Source organism: Macrobrachium rosenbergii, chromosome 4 (genome assembly GCF_040412425.1).
Source record: "Macrobrachium rosenbergii isolate ZJJX-2024 chromosome 4, ASM4041242v1, whole genome shotgun sequence".
In the NCBI taxonomy this organism is placed as follows: domain Eukaryota; kingdom Metazoa; phylum Arthropoda; class Malacostraca; order Decapoda; family Palaemonidae; genus Macrobrachium; species Macrobrachium rosenbergii.
In genome coordinates, this window is record NC_089744.1 from 65,032,582 (window position 1) to 65,046,100 (window position 13,519).

The 13,519-nt window shown below is 39.8% G+C and overlaps 1 protein-coding gene across 6 annotated transcripts in view; it reads left to right on the plus strand.

The window, feature by feature from the left end:
- The first annotated feature begins 3,418 nt into the window (after positions 1–3,418).
- Positions 3,419–13,519, plus strand: part of garz (Sec7 domain-containing protein garz) — a 78,303-nt gene continuing 68,202 nt past the window's right edge. For 3 of the 6 annotated variants that reach the window (XM_067098733.1, XM_067098770.1, XM_067098751.1), the window contains exon 1: positions 3,429–3,644. The gene's annotated coding sequence lies outside the window, so the exon portion shown is untranslated. Of the gene's footprint in view, positions 3,645–13,519 lie in introns of all 6 variants that reach the window. The other 3 variants (XM_067098726.1, XM_067098760.1, XM_067098741.1) reach the window with 2 other exon arrangements.

Sequence of the window (13,519 nt, forward strand, 5' to 3'; positions counted from 1 at the left end):
ATAAATGCATACCAGCGAGTTTTCCCCAACTTCCACTCAGCAATGGCCCAATAGACAGCATTTCATTCGAATTATCCCTTCTGAGTGAATAAGATAAAATCAACACTAAACAAAACAGAATTAAATTTCTGACTCAATTCTTTTTCAGGTGGAAGTTAATCTAGGCCAAACTAAAAGAAGTTGGAACCTGAGAGCAACTGCACCCAAGTCTGAGCATACCTAACAAAATTGCCCAATAGACAGATTTCAACAAAAATTTTCATCAACACACAATCACGCCGTGGAACAGACATTTCCTGACTTCATTCTTTAAAAGGCAAGGGCGCTATCCACTAAAGCCACACAAGTCTAAAGAAGGAACAAAAGAATAATAAATACCTGAAAGTTGACTGATGCAAAAGATAAGTATTCCCCAACTTCCCGACTCAAATGGCCCAATAGACAGCATTTCATTCTCAGGTTCCAACTTCTTTTAGACTGAGGCCTAGTGGATAGCGCCTTTTTTATAAATTTTCTTCAGAAATTAATTCTGTTAAACGTGATTGTGTGTCGATGATTTCTATCTTATTCACTCAGAAGGGATAATTCAATGAAATGCTGTCTATTGGGCCATTGCTGAGTCGGGAGTGTCGTTGAAAAGTTAGCCCAGGTAATTCCTTGGGTGCAAAACTTCTTTTAGACTTGTGTGGCCTAGTGGATAGCGCACCTGAAAGACCTGTATCCTCGCGTGAGTCATTTAATATGTTCCACACGTGATTGTGTGTTGATGATTTCTTTATTCACTCAGAAGGGATAATTCAATGAAATGCTGTCTATTGGGCCATTGCTGAGTCGGGAAGTTGGGGAAAACTCGCTTGTATGCAAGCAGTTAGCTTGCCCAGGTAATTCCTTGGGTGCAGTTGCTCTCAGGTTCCAATTTCTTTTAGACTTGTGTGGCCTAGTGGATAGCGCCCTACCTGAAAGACCTGGGTTCGATCCTACGTGAGTCAGAAATTTAATATATATATATATATATATATATATATATATATATATATATATATATATATATATATATATATATATGTGTGTGTGTGTCTGTGTGTTTCGGTTTTAATACCCATATTTTAACATTAATAATTTTAGTGAGTCCTATGTATTGATTTTAATTGCTGTTATTTTTGTACTTTAGCCCTGATGATGAAGCCATGCTTTGAAACGTTGGCTGGAAATGAAGTTGAATATGCATCACCTCCTTTTCGTCCTCCTGTTTGTTCTCTCTCTCTCTCTCTCTCTCTCTCTCTCTCTCTCTCTCTCTCTATATATATATATATATATATATATATATATATATATATATATATATATATATATATATATATATATATTTCATATGCTTCAAGATGGTAAAATATCTTCTTGCTATAACAATGAGCCACTTTTTTGGAACTGGAATTGGAACATAAAATTTAGGCCGAAGGCCAAGCGCTAGGGCCTATGAGGTTATTTAACGCTGAAAATAATGTTGAAACCATTGTTAGGAGAAGGTGGAAAAATGGAAGAGAATATGAAAGGAGGTACTGTAAAAGAAATACAAGGGGTTTCAGCTACGGGCAGAAGGGACGCTGCAGAAAACTGTAAGTAATGCATACAGTGCAGAGTGTGAGGTGCACTGATGGCAATACCTCCCCTACAGGGACTTTTTTCTTTTTTATTCTTTGTGCTTTCAGAACAACATTTGGACGGACTCACCACTGGAATTGAAGTTTCTTGTAAATAAAGGGCTTATAGCACACAGGACCTTAGAAGAAACAGGTATTGGCGGTGTACTCTCCTAACTTCAGGCCTTAATATTTTTTTTTGTCTCGGAAGAGGGCGGTTGGGTGCTGATTTATATGCGCAACTTCGGTGTCTTGGCGTTAACCTACTGCTCATTTAAGCCTTTAAACCTGTAGATAATACTGTAGAACTGAAGTGTATACGTAGGAGTGTTGCATATTATTCACATCAAGCTACCTGAAGAAAGTAGATAATTTATTGTGTGCTGTTATTCGTATTCATATAAATATTAATGATGGCTTGCCCTGCTTTTCCTCCCGTTAACAGTAATGTCCAAATGGATTCTCTCTCTCTCTCTCTCTCTCTCTCTCTCTCTCTCTCTCTCTCTCTCTCTCTCTCTCTCTCTCTCTCTCTCTCTGTTATTTTTGTTTGGTATATTACTTATCATTTACTACAAATATTCTGCTTTTAATTGCCTAAATATTTGTGACCGATTGTTGAAATATTTTAGAGAACTTGCTAAAATATTAGAAAAAGTCATCTATACTTCCCCTTATCAATGTTCCTCATGAATGCCGATGCTAAAGGGTAAAACAACACACTATTGTTATCTCATGACACTTGGATAATCCTAGGTTTTGCTCTGAAAGTCTTTAAATCTCATTCATAATGATGTCGCGGAAAGGATCTAACTCTTATGGAAATCCAGTTTAGTTGTTCCATTGATTCGAAGATCCACAACAAGGAATAATAAGTGTGTGGAAATGATCGAAAACCTGGTAGGCTTGTTTGTGATGGTAAATGGCGTGAAATTTTTTTTTTTATTATTAAAGGAAGAAAATGTCTGAAAATGTGAAATGATTGATTGATCCAAATGAAAGTATGAGCGGATTCATGAATTCTGGAAAACCAAAGGAATATGTACCGATTTGCACCAAAGTTGTCTGAATAGGATGTAGGGCATCAAGGTTGGTGTAAAACTTGACAATTCCTCTTTCCAGGTTTATACATTCTAATTTTCACATTGTATATTTACCCTTGAATTCGGAAACTTTCATCGAAATACTACTTTGCACTCATCTCCTATACAAATTCTATTTTTTTTAATTCATCTTTGTGGCATGAAGCTAAAATACGAGCCTACGGGATCAGTGCTATTATGTCCATAATCTCATGGCGGAAGCTCCTGTATGTTAAAACTTCGGGAATGTAATTACCTTGATTGCCTCATAAATAACTCTATAAACTGTATTAAATTAGGGCAACTCCTTGTTGTTACAGTTTCATCAGTACTGCCAGTAAATATTGTTCCTTAAGTATTTCATCAGGTCCATGTGTCTTTTAGTAGATGAGGTCCTTTGAGAGTTTATTGGGTAATTGCTAATTGCGATGTACGCACACATTGCGCCATCCGTATTATCCTTAACGCGCGCAATTTAAGAATTTGAAGAAAATTCCAAGTCAGCGCGGTTGACGTTTGTTGGAAGGGATGGTTAATATAAAATTGGAAGGATCAATATCAGAAATTTCCCACATTTTTCTAGTTTGCATACTTATATCACAAAATAATGAGAAGCCGTGTTTTTAATAAAAAATTCTCGTATCAAAACCTTATATCACTTAATTAGGCGAAGCAAAATTTACGTTCTTTATCTTGTAAATATTTACTCATATGATCCCTGACAGAAGAAAGTGGTCTACACGTCAGCTGATAGACAGCGTATGGTGACAACATTAATGTTTCTGTCCCTTGGTAAATACATCAGTTATATTATTCTAAAAGCAGTGTCATATGGTACTGTTCTGAACGTATTAGGCGTCCTTCCTCAAGATTTAGGATACCAGATGGCGGATATTGCGTAACCGGTGCTTGCATAGCCTAGTAGGTTAGTAGCCCTATCCTGCGTAGCCTGTGATTTGCTTAGAGGCGAATTAGTTTATCGACGATTGCAGTTGCATAAAATACCCAGGACGAATCCTGCCTTAGAAACTGATCGCTTTTCAAAGTTTGGAAACCAAATGCTGCTTAATTAATTTCCAGTAACTACTGAATTCGCATACGAGTAATTCTCCTAGGCCTAAGTTGGATTTACCTACTTTTGTTGCCCAAGTCTAAGGAAATTTTTTCCAGATACGTAACCCAGTTGGCCTATTATCCGAACAGCCGTATCTTGTGTTTTGTTGTGAATCATAAAGCTTTAGCCTGTGAGGGAACTGTTATGAAAGTTTTCTTTTTTTGTGTTTGGGGAACAAAAGTGATTTTCTCACAAGTAATAATATTATACTTTAAATTCTTGCCCTTAAAAAATTCATTGTCTGAAAATGTGAAATGATTGATAAATTGACATTTTATTACATGGAACATGAAGTACAAGTGGTACAAGTGAATAATAAGTTATGTATTTACTTGATGAAGCATGAAGTCTTGGGCCTAGTCCATGTCGACTTGAAATAAACTTTTACTTCACTGTGCCCATTTTTAGTTAAAAGGTTGTGGACCAAATGATGTTTTGAGAAGTGTTCCAGGATATCATTGACTAGGCTATGTTTAGACAGTGTTAGTTGCTTGTAGCACGAGTGCTTGTGCAAGAGCACATGTGCAATTTATTTTTTTCTGTTGCGTAAGCCCTAACTTTTATCCCAAAAAACTTTGACACCTCATGGTAAAGATTAGTGTTATTTATATACTATGAGAATGAAGATTTAGTCATAGAATAAAATAAAAGGAAATTGGAGGGAATAAAGTAAGTGTAATTCTGGGTTCCCTAATAGTTATTATGCATAGAGGACTGGGAAAACTGCAAAATCAGCAGTTTATACCAGTGACTATGTAGTTAGAGAACTGAATAAATGTGACTGGCTCTGTTATCAATAGACCTCCCTTGCAGTTTCATAAATGACACTTAGGGTCTTGGATTTGTAGTTTCAACAATATTTACAAATTTATCAGTCTTTGTTGATCTATTATGTTTTAAGGACCAGGTTTTTCATGTTCAGTAAAGGTAATATGTTTAGTGTAAAAAGAATTGCAATTATTATTACTAGAGAATTTCTGGGATAAAGCTGTTATTGCAGATGCTTAATGTATATTGGTTCCTGGTTCAAACTGTAACTAAAACTGTTTGTTTTTTTTCACTATAAACTTTGAGTAGAGTTGCTTAAAACTTCTTCATTTAAAAAAAAAACTTTATTTGAATAGCCAACAGTAGTTTTAACATTTCATTGTTTCAATATAAAGTTTTGTAATAGAATTGTTCAAAATTTCTTTATTACCACTTCCTTGTGTTGTGACACCTATTGTGTAACTGAAGTGCAGCTAGGGTAGAAAACTGAGTGTTATCTGAAGATAGCTTGGAACTTCATTTTGAGAAGATGTGAAGTTTTTGGCTAAAACATTATCTGGTACATCAGACATTGTGCAAGCATGTTTCCCTGGTACATTTGCAAAGGCTTGCCCAAGAGAACTAGAAGGACCTCACAGAATGTAATGAAGTGCTTACAGAAAGGTTTTATATAAGTAACTTACCAAGTAATTGCATAGCTATAGTTTCATCTATCACAGCAGGCTAAATTTCAGAATTTGTGCTAATGCTTCAATTGTTTTGTTGTAGGTGACTAGTCCCACCCACTAAGGGAATACCAGGAATGACTTAGCAGAAAATCTCATTCTGTTTCCTGCTGGTCTTGATATAACACTGGATCTTTTCAGCAGTTTTTGCATTATTCACTGGTTACCTAACTGGATTTCAAAGAAGTATTATCACTGATTTCAATTAGCTTTCAAGCTTACAGCCTTCAGGATCAGTATTTTATTGTTTTGTTATTAAGATCTGATTCAAGTTTATCATATTTTGCTACAGTAGTGAATTTGCAGTGATTAACTCACCTTTACCGAATAACGTAATAACCTTTCCGAGTAGTGTAATAAACGTAGACATTGCATCCGCTACCATCTTTACCAAGTTGCTTAATAAAATGTAAACATTGTGTTCGCCACTGAACTGATATTTTTGGTGATGAAATACTTTACTGCAAGTCTCAAATAATGTTTGTTAGGAGTTGAGATTTGTCTGTATAATGGTACTCAGTGTACTTCTAACACTTATTGGTAAAGAATTACTGTAATTAAACATCTAATTACACTTTCTTTTGCAGAGAACTGAAAAGTGTAAGGGCAGAATGTAGTAAGGAGAGAGAATACACCTTGTTTTGGTTACGTTGGGCTCTTGGAAGAATTGATGTTCTTGACAGCTGAGAATCGGTGCCGAATGCCCACAAGCGCTCACCAGCTCCTGGAGTTCTTAGCTCCCGATGTACTACCTTGCTGGTTGCCCAGCTAGCCTGATGCCATCTACATTCTGGGAGCACCCACGACCTGGCGCCAACTCGAGATCGTCACCCTCTATTGGGAGCCTGGTGCTTGCTCCTGGGCGCTCGGCACCAGCTCTCCCCGCATCCTATTTTTCACTCTGCTACTAACCCTCGTATTTTGATTCACTTTCTCCCGTGCCTGGCTTCTTCGCTTCCTTCCCTTGCCATTGCCAGTTTTGTGTTTGGGTTAACAGAAGTTAACCTTGTAATAGTGAAGTGTTGTGCAGTGGAGGAGGTGGCCACTCAACCCCCAATGCTCCTAGACAAAGGTCACTGTCAGACTCCCATGCACCAGGGAGGAGGCATACTGGAAGTCCAAGGGAGGTGGGGGGTTTACACATGGGTAGTCGCCCCCTCAGTCGAACCTGTTGCCAGTCCCAGGTATCGACAGACTGCCCCTTGGATCTCCTAAACCCAGTCCCTGTCAGACTCCCATGCACCAGGGAGGAGGCATACTGAAGTCCATTGGAGTCTGGATGGGTTTGCCCCCAGGTATATAGTTGGCCCTTGGTTGAGCCTGTTGTCCGCGGGCATCAACGGACAGCCATTGGAAAGGCGTCTATAAAGATGTGCTTTTATTCTTGTCTAAGTGATACGATCTCCAGTGTGGAATAGAAGCACTGATGGTGTGTTTTATGCTGAATATTGGCCATTGAAGAGGCACTTTTCAGTTGCTAATCACACTTCTCCGCTCTCCTGTAAGCGACTTGGAGCAGGAGCAAGTTCACAGACTTCTTATAGCCTCTGGGACAGTCCTCAGGCTGGTCTCCTTAGCTTCCAGTCATGGAGTGCCAGTACTTGGCGTGAAGCTCAACAATTTTCTGAGCGTCCAGCAATGTCCAAACACCCAGCAGTGTCTGAGCACCATCTCCTGTCCGTTTGGCGCCAGCTGTCAGGCATCCGGCGCCTGTTTCTTTTTAAGAACCTGTTCTTGTTCTTTCTTGGGCACCAATTCCGATTGAATAGGGATCAAGACAATCCTGACTTTCAAGTGACCGGTGACTGCCCCCGAGCACTGGACACCAATTCTCCAGATCAGACCAAACAGCCAGCTTACATGCTTTTTTGTCTCTCTTCAGTCTTTTCCAACTTTGTTTCAAGTTCAAGGCAAGCCAATATTGCTTTCCTTTAACGACTTCAGTGTCTTGGAATCCTGTCCTTTGCAGACAAAGGCTGTATGTCCCTTTTTTGGGAGCTTGCTGAGAAAGCTCCAACCTCTAGCATTTTTGTCTTCCCCCTAAAATCTCAGGAGTTGAGTGTTGGACTTTTGTTGATAAGGAGCTAAACAAGTATCTTTTGAATTGCCTTCTCCTGGTACTTTGACAGAACTAGACTTCCTTATAGAAGATCTTGTCAAGAGTTTTTAAAGTAAAGTTTGTCTTGACTGGCAGCAGGAGCAAGGGCTTAAGACAGAAACTCTCAAATGTTGACAGAGAGACTTCGCCCCATTTTTACCTCTCGTCCTGTCTTGTGTGAACAAGGACATTTGAGATGAATTTTAGAGATTCCAATCTTTTCTTTAGAATTTCAAGAGGTACACCTCTGGTGCTCCTGTTCTGCTATGAGTCATCTGTCAGCCAAAAGAATAACAACTGCTTTCAGATGGTCTGCTAATTGCGTATTTGGAACATTAGTGAATGAGTCTGCTGGGGACTCTATTGTCCTCTGAGAAGTTAGTCAAGTTATCAGACTTCCTCGAGAGTTTTGCGATTATTCCTCTAGTTTCATCCAGTTCCGAAGTTTCCAATGCAGACATTAACACCGTAACTTTTCAAATGGTTAAAAGGTCTGCTTCATCTCACAGTCTTCCTGCAGTTTCACTGTGCTTCCATCTGTCTTGTCCTTGGTCCGTCTTCCTTGGAATGACGATATCTTCTCTCCTGAATGTTCCCTTGTTGATAGGCCTTTCTTGAGCTCCAAGCAGGAGAGTAAGCGCCATACTTCTCTCAAACCAGTACCTTTTAGCAGCGCCCATTCCCGAACGTCTGGAATCATTTTCCGAACTCCTGGGACCAACTTCTTGGTGCCCAGTGTTGATGACCAAACTTCTGATACCTGATCCAGGGTGCTCAGCACTATCTAGCCAGTATTAAGCTTCCGGCTGAACGCCTAGCGTCCCTCTCACTAACATATTTTCTATTTAGAAGATTTTGTCCATCTGCAGAAGAATTTGTCAGAACCTGGCGTTGGACAAGGCCACTGTTATTCCAGGCCTTGTTTGTCTTCTCCGGACTTTTCAAGCCTTTTATAAACACGCCAGTTATTATTATTGCCATATACAGTGTCATGTTTCGGTCTGTCCGAAGTATTGTCCACGCAGGCGTTATCGAGTCCAATAAGTAATAAAAAACTGTCAAGAGTCAATGGGGTCAGCGTTTAGTCCACACAGCTTTCTGCGAGTTTGCACGATGGTCTGCATGGTTGCTTATGAGTCCGCAGGATTGTCTGCAGGTTGGTATGACCACAGCCCCTCTTTTCTTTTCGAATAGAGAAGGAGACAAGATCTTCCAGTTGGGGACCTAAGCTTTGGCCTCAGTGGCATTTGTCCTTTCTCCTCTTACTTTAGACCAACTGGGACAGGGAACACAGCCAGGTCTGTCGTTTCCCAAAGCCCCAGTTTTAAGTCAGACCTGTGGTGGTGGATGTCCAAGCTTAGCCTTTCGGAAGAGAAGTTCCATCTTCCATCAAGACTAGTCTTAGTCTTCTTCTCAACAGCTTGATTTATGTAGGGAGCCCGTTTGGGAATCTGGGAGTTCCGGGGACGTACCCCTGGGGAAAACGAAGCCTTTACATCTATGTCAGAGAGCTGAAAGCGATCCACTTTGGACTCCAGTACTTCTCGTCCCTGGTTCACTCCATACTGTGGTAATCCATTTAGCCCAGACCACAGTCCTAACGTTTATCACTTTAGCAAGGAGACTCTCTCACTCACTTTCTCCTCCTAGCAGCAGGAGAACTTCTACAGTGGACGATCAGTTGAGTGTTTTAGTCACTCGATTCTTTCAAGCCAACTAAAGTTGTGGTGGACGAACTGAGACGTCAGAAGCTTGTTCTTTCTTTCAAGTGGACCTAGATTCCCCTGGTCTTTAGGAAACCTATGGGGCAGGCCGACTTTGGACCTGTTTTACCACATTAAGGAACCTTCGTCTTCCTCTCTTCTTTCTCCAGCTCCAGACCCTATAACATGGGCAGCAGACTCCATGCTCCTTCAGGGACCCCTATGCATTCCTGCCCTTTGACATAGTCAAGGAAAACAATTTTAAGCTTATCGCAACATTACTATAACCCCTTTTAACCCTGTTCTGAGCCATGGTATAAGGTCTTCTGAACCTACCATGGTTGGTGAACCTCCCAAGACTCCTTCCCGAGTCTATGTTTACTCAGTCAACCTCACTTCAAGAGATACCACCAAGGGTGGTGTCCTCTTACCTGGAGGGACTGTACACTGACCGGAAGCTTATCAGAACGAAGGGGTTTTTCAAGACTTACTGCAGAGACCATTGCTAAATGCAATCATCAATCCTGTTGCTCCGTTTGCCAGATTAAGAGAGCGTTTTTTCTGTAGTTGGCCTCTCAGACTCCTCGTCCCTTATTCTGAGACATCTGTGGCCTAATGGTGGATTGCCTATTTGAGGAGATCTAGTCTCTCTCATGTTCCATCGTTAAAGGGTATCAAGCCACATTTAACTCGGTAACGAAGTTTGCTCATGTACCCTTGAACCTTCTAGCCAAGAATGAGGACTCTTCCAGCCCTGGTTCCATTCTTTCTATCTTAAGAATTAAGAGAAGAGAAGTTGTTCTTGTCAGCCGAGAGCAGTGCTCTAAGCACCTAGGAATGCCCTTTAGCTCCCGAACTCTTCCTCACCTGACTTTCAACTTGTCTGACTCCAGCTACACCCTGGCACCAGCTCATGCTCCGAGCACCTAGGAGCGTCAGACAGCTCCCAAATAATGCCTCTCTGGGCACCCAGATCATCTGGCGCCAACTTCAGCTTGGTGTCATCTCAGAGCACCCAGCACCTGGCGCCAAGTTCTACAGGTTGTCTGGCACCAACTCTCCCATCATCTTTGGCTCTGGGGAGAATAGTGAGCTCTTTTCCAGTTGGAGCTTTCAGGTATTGGAAGAGCAAAGGACCTTCCATATCCTTAGTGTTTTGGCAAGGACCCTTTTTGCCTTCTAGCTAAGAACATAGTCTTTCTTCCCAAAAGGATTTTATTTATGAGACTACTCCCAGGTTCAGGAGAGCAGTTTGCCTACTTTTAAATGGAAGCTAAGCACGTCAGAACAGCTGCTACCTCACTAGCTTTCAAGCACAGGATGCCCCTTACTTCCATTCTTCGATCAACCTACTAGATATGTAATCGATCTTCGCTTCTCACAATTGTAAATAAAACAGTGTTAAATTTTTTGCAGTACCTTGCGAAGTATTAGAAACTGGCATGGTATCACGAAAGGAAGCATAGGATTTTCTCCTACTGTCTGTTCACCTTGTAGTGAAGTGTCAATTTTGAGGAGGTGGGGGGGGGGGCTGGTATGGGGTACCTGGAGCACCTGCCACTTTCAGTGGATGGGTTGTGGTTTTTCTTCGGTGTATGTGATGACATTGTCTGGTTGTTTTTATTTTGGTACTGCGCCCAGGGCAAGGGCACCTTTTAAAGTTTTGCTACCCATTGGATAACTCCTCAAGCCCCATAACTTCCACTGATGCTTTGTTAGCAATTGGAGGACTCCTTTGCTACAAAGCTCCCACTCAAGTAGAGGCGCTCTTCCATGTTACCGCCACGCCACTACAGGTTAAGATAAGCACCAACCAGAGGCAGTATTCTCCTGCAGTAGCTCTCCTGACTGGAGAGGAACAACAAGCATTGTCTTCAATGCTTCAATGCTAACAACTTTTCTATTTCATTTCATTTCATGACTTAATGCTTTGGAGTAGAATTTGTCCATGTATCCCACCTCCTGTCAATATGGGATTCAGCTATGTAATTTCCTGGTAAGTTACTTATATAAAAATGACATTTTTATAATAAAATAATGTTTTATATATACATACCAAGTAATTACAGAATCGGAACCCAAACTCCTCCCCTCTGGTGGACATGGGGCACAAACAGAATGAGATTCTCTGCTAAGTCGTTCCTGGTATTCCCGTTAGTGGGCGGGACTAGTCACCTACACTAAAGCAATTGAAGCGCTAGCTTGAATTTTGAAATTTAGCCTGCCGCGATAGTTGAAACTATAGCTGTGTAATTACTAGGTAAGTATATATAAAACTTTTTTATTATAAAAATGTCATTTTCAAGATTTTATTATAAAAATGTCATTTTTCAAGACAGAAAATTCATAATACTTTTGTACTTTTACTGCTAAATACTGTATCTCACTTATTAATAACTTGCCTCACACTTTTTCAGTGGAAAAATACATTCACCAACATACAGCCATTGTAGAAATTTATATTATTACTGGGAGAAATTAACACATTATTAGTACATTTAGCTCATCATAATTGATAAATATGTATAAATTTCAGCTCATAATTCATAAATATATATAAATTTCCAGTGTATCAAAAATAAGGTTCTGTATTGTATGATATAACAGAAATGTATGAACTTTGCTTTTTCCCATTAAAATCCTTAAATATTTTAGATGGTCCCATACCTTTTTTATTTTTAGAGGGATTTTTGTTCTGATGTTTACAAATTTTTCATGCTTGTTTTATTAAACATAGAATCACAAGGCCAAGAACTTAAATTTTAAGGTTTCAGATAGCCTATTTTTATTTTAGTGTCTCTCTTTAGATGCTAATGATGTAAAAACTATGGATGGAAAAGCAAATGCTGATTCATGCTAATGCCTTTCTCACATGAAAGATGATGAATTACTAATTCTGCATTATTTACTTGTGGATTTCCTTGGTGTTATTTGTGTTCTATTCATGGTTTAAGATTTATTTTATAAGTATTTCAAGTACAGTATCAATTTAAAAGAGGGCAAGGAGTGTACATTTATATTTTTCCCATCAGTGTATTGCTCTTAAACATTCCAATGCCGCTGAAGTTCATCTAGCAAGAAGCTGAAAACTTAATAGTGAATCAGCATGGGTGACCATGTTTCTGAGAAGCTAATATAGGTTATGACTTGGGCTACATGATAAAACTTCCGTAAATTTCTGCATTTGGAAAAACTTCTTTCATTGCTGTGGTAACACTTTGCTAAAACTCACACGATGTGCTTGTAGGTGTAATTTTTTGGAAAGTTTGATTTAATCAAATTGAGTTTTTTAATATACTCTCTTTTGTTCTTTTGCTTAAGTAGCTTAAAATCTGTGCAGTGAATGGCATTTATCCGATGGTATTTAATTCTAGAAGCTAAAAAACCTGGAAAAAAAATTCCATTACAGCATCCTCTTTGGTGAAAAGGGATTTTGACAAAGGAAAAATCTATTTCTGAGGAAGGCCCCGTGTCACCCGGTGAAATTCCATTGTAGCACGAATTTCTAGGTATAAAATGCTGGATATACCAGAGAAAAAAGAGCTTTCAGGAAAGCTGGGGTTACTACCCCCAGATCGAGCGTCTTCTCCAAGGAAGACATCGGTATAACGAAGGGTGAGTGAAGGATCACTACCACGGAGTCTTACTCGAAAGATATCTCCCTGTTAAAACCCCCAGAAGAGAGCGGTGAGCCGTTACAGCCCCTGCACACAAACGCCTGCCAGCTCGGCGACACCAGCGCCACCTACCTCATTCCAGGCTAGCACTAACCCCAGACTTGGCATGTGCAAGTAGGGGAAGCAACAGGTGAGTCAGGGAGGGTCACCGGGTGACACGGGCCTTCTCAGAAATAGATTTTTCCTTTGTCAAAATCCCTTTTCTGAGTCCAGCCCCGTGTCAGCCGGTGAAATAGTGATAGAGAATCATGCCAAGGCTGCAACTACGAGGAAACAAGGCAATCTGAAGAAAAACATAAGTTACGAAAATGGTTTTAATCAGGATATCTCTTACATGTGAAAAAGAATACTAAACCTAAAGTACAGTAAAAGCTTAACATTATGAAAAATGTGAGGAAGTCCACAGTTGGGCAGGGAAAAAACCCCAAAAATACTTAATACTACAAAAGCATAATGACATATGAAAATTACATAGGCTAAATGGTATACACAATCTTATAGCTACACACGTAATCTTACAACTACACACGTAAGAGACAATATAAAATGGGAAATAATTACATACAGTTATATATATATATATATATCTGGGGTACATGGAACAAAATAAAAACTGCCCAGTACCCCACAAGAAAAACACAATCATAACATGTCAGATCACAGTTTCCACTCAACAGAGACAAGATACATCAATATGAGGAGCAAGGCAGTGAGG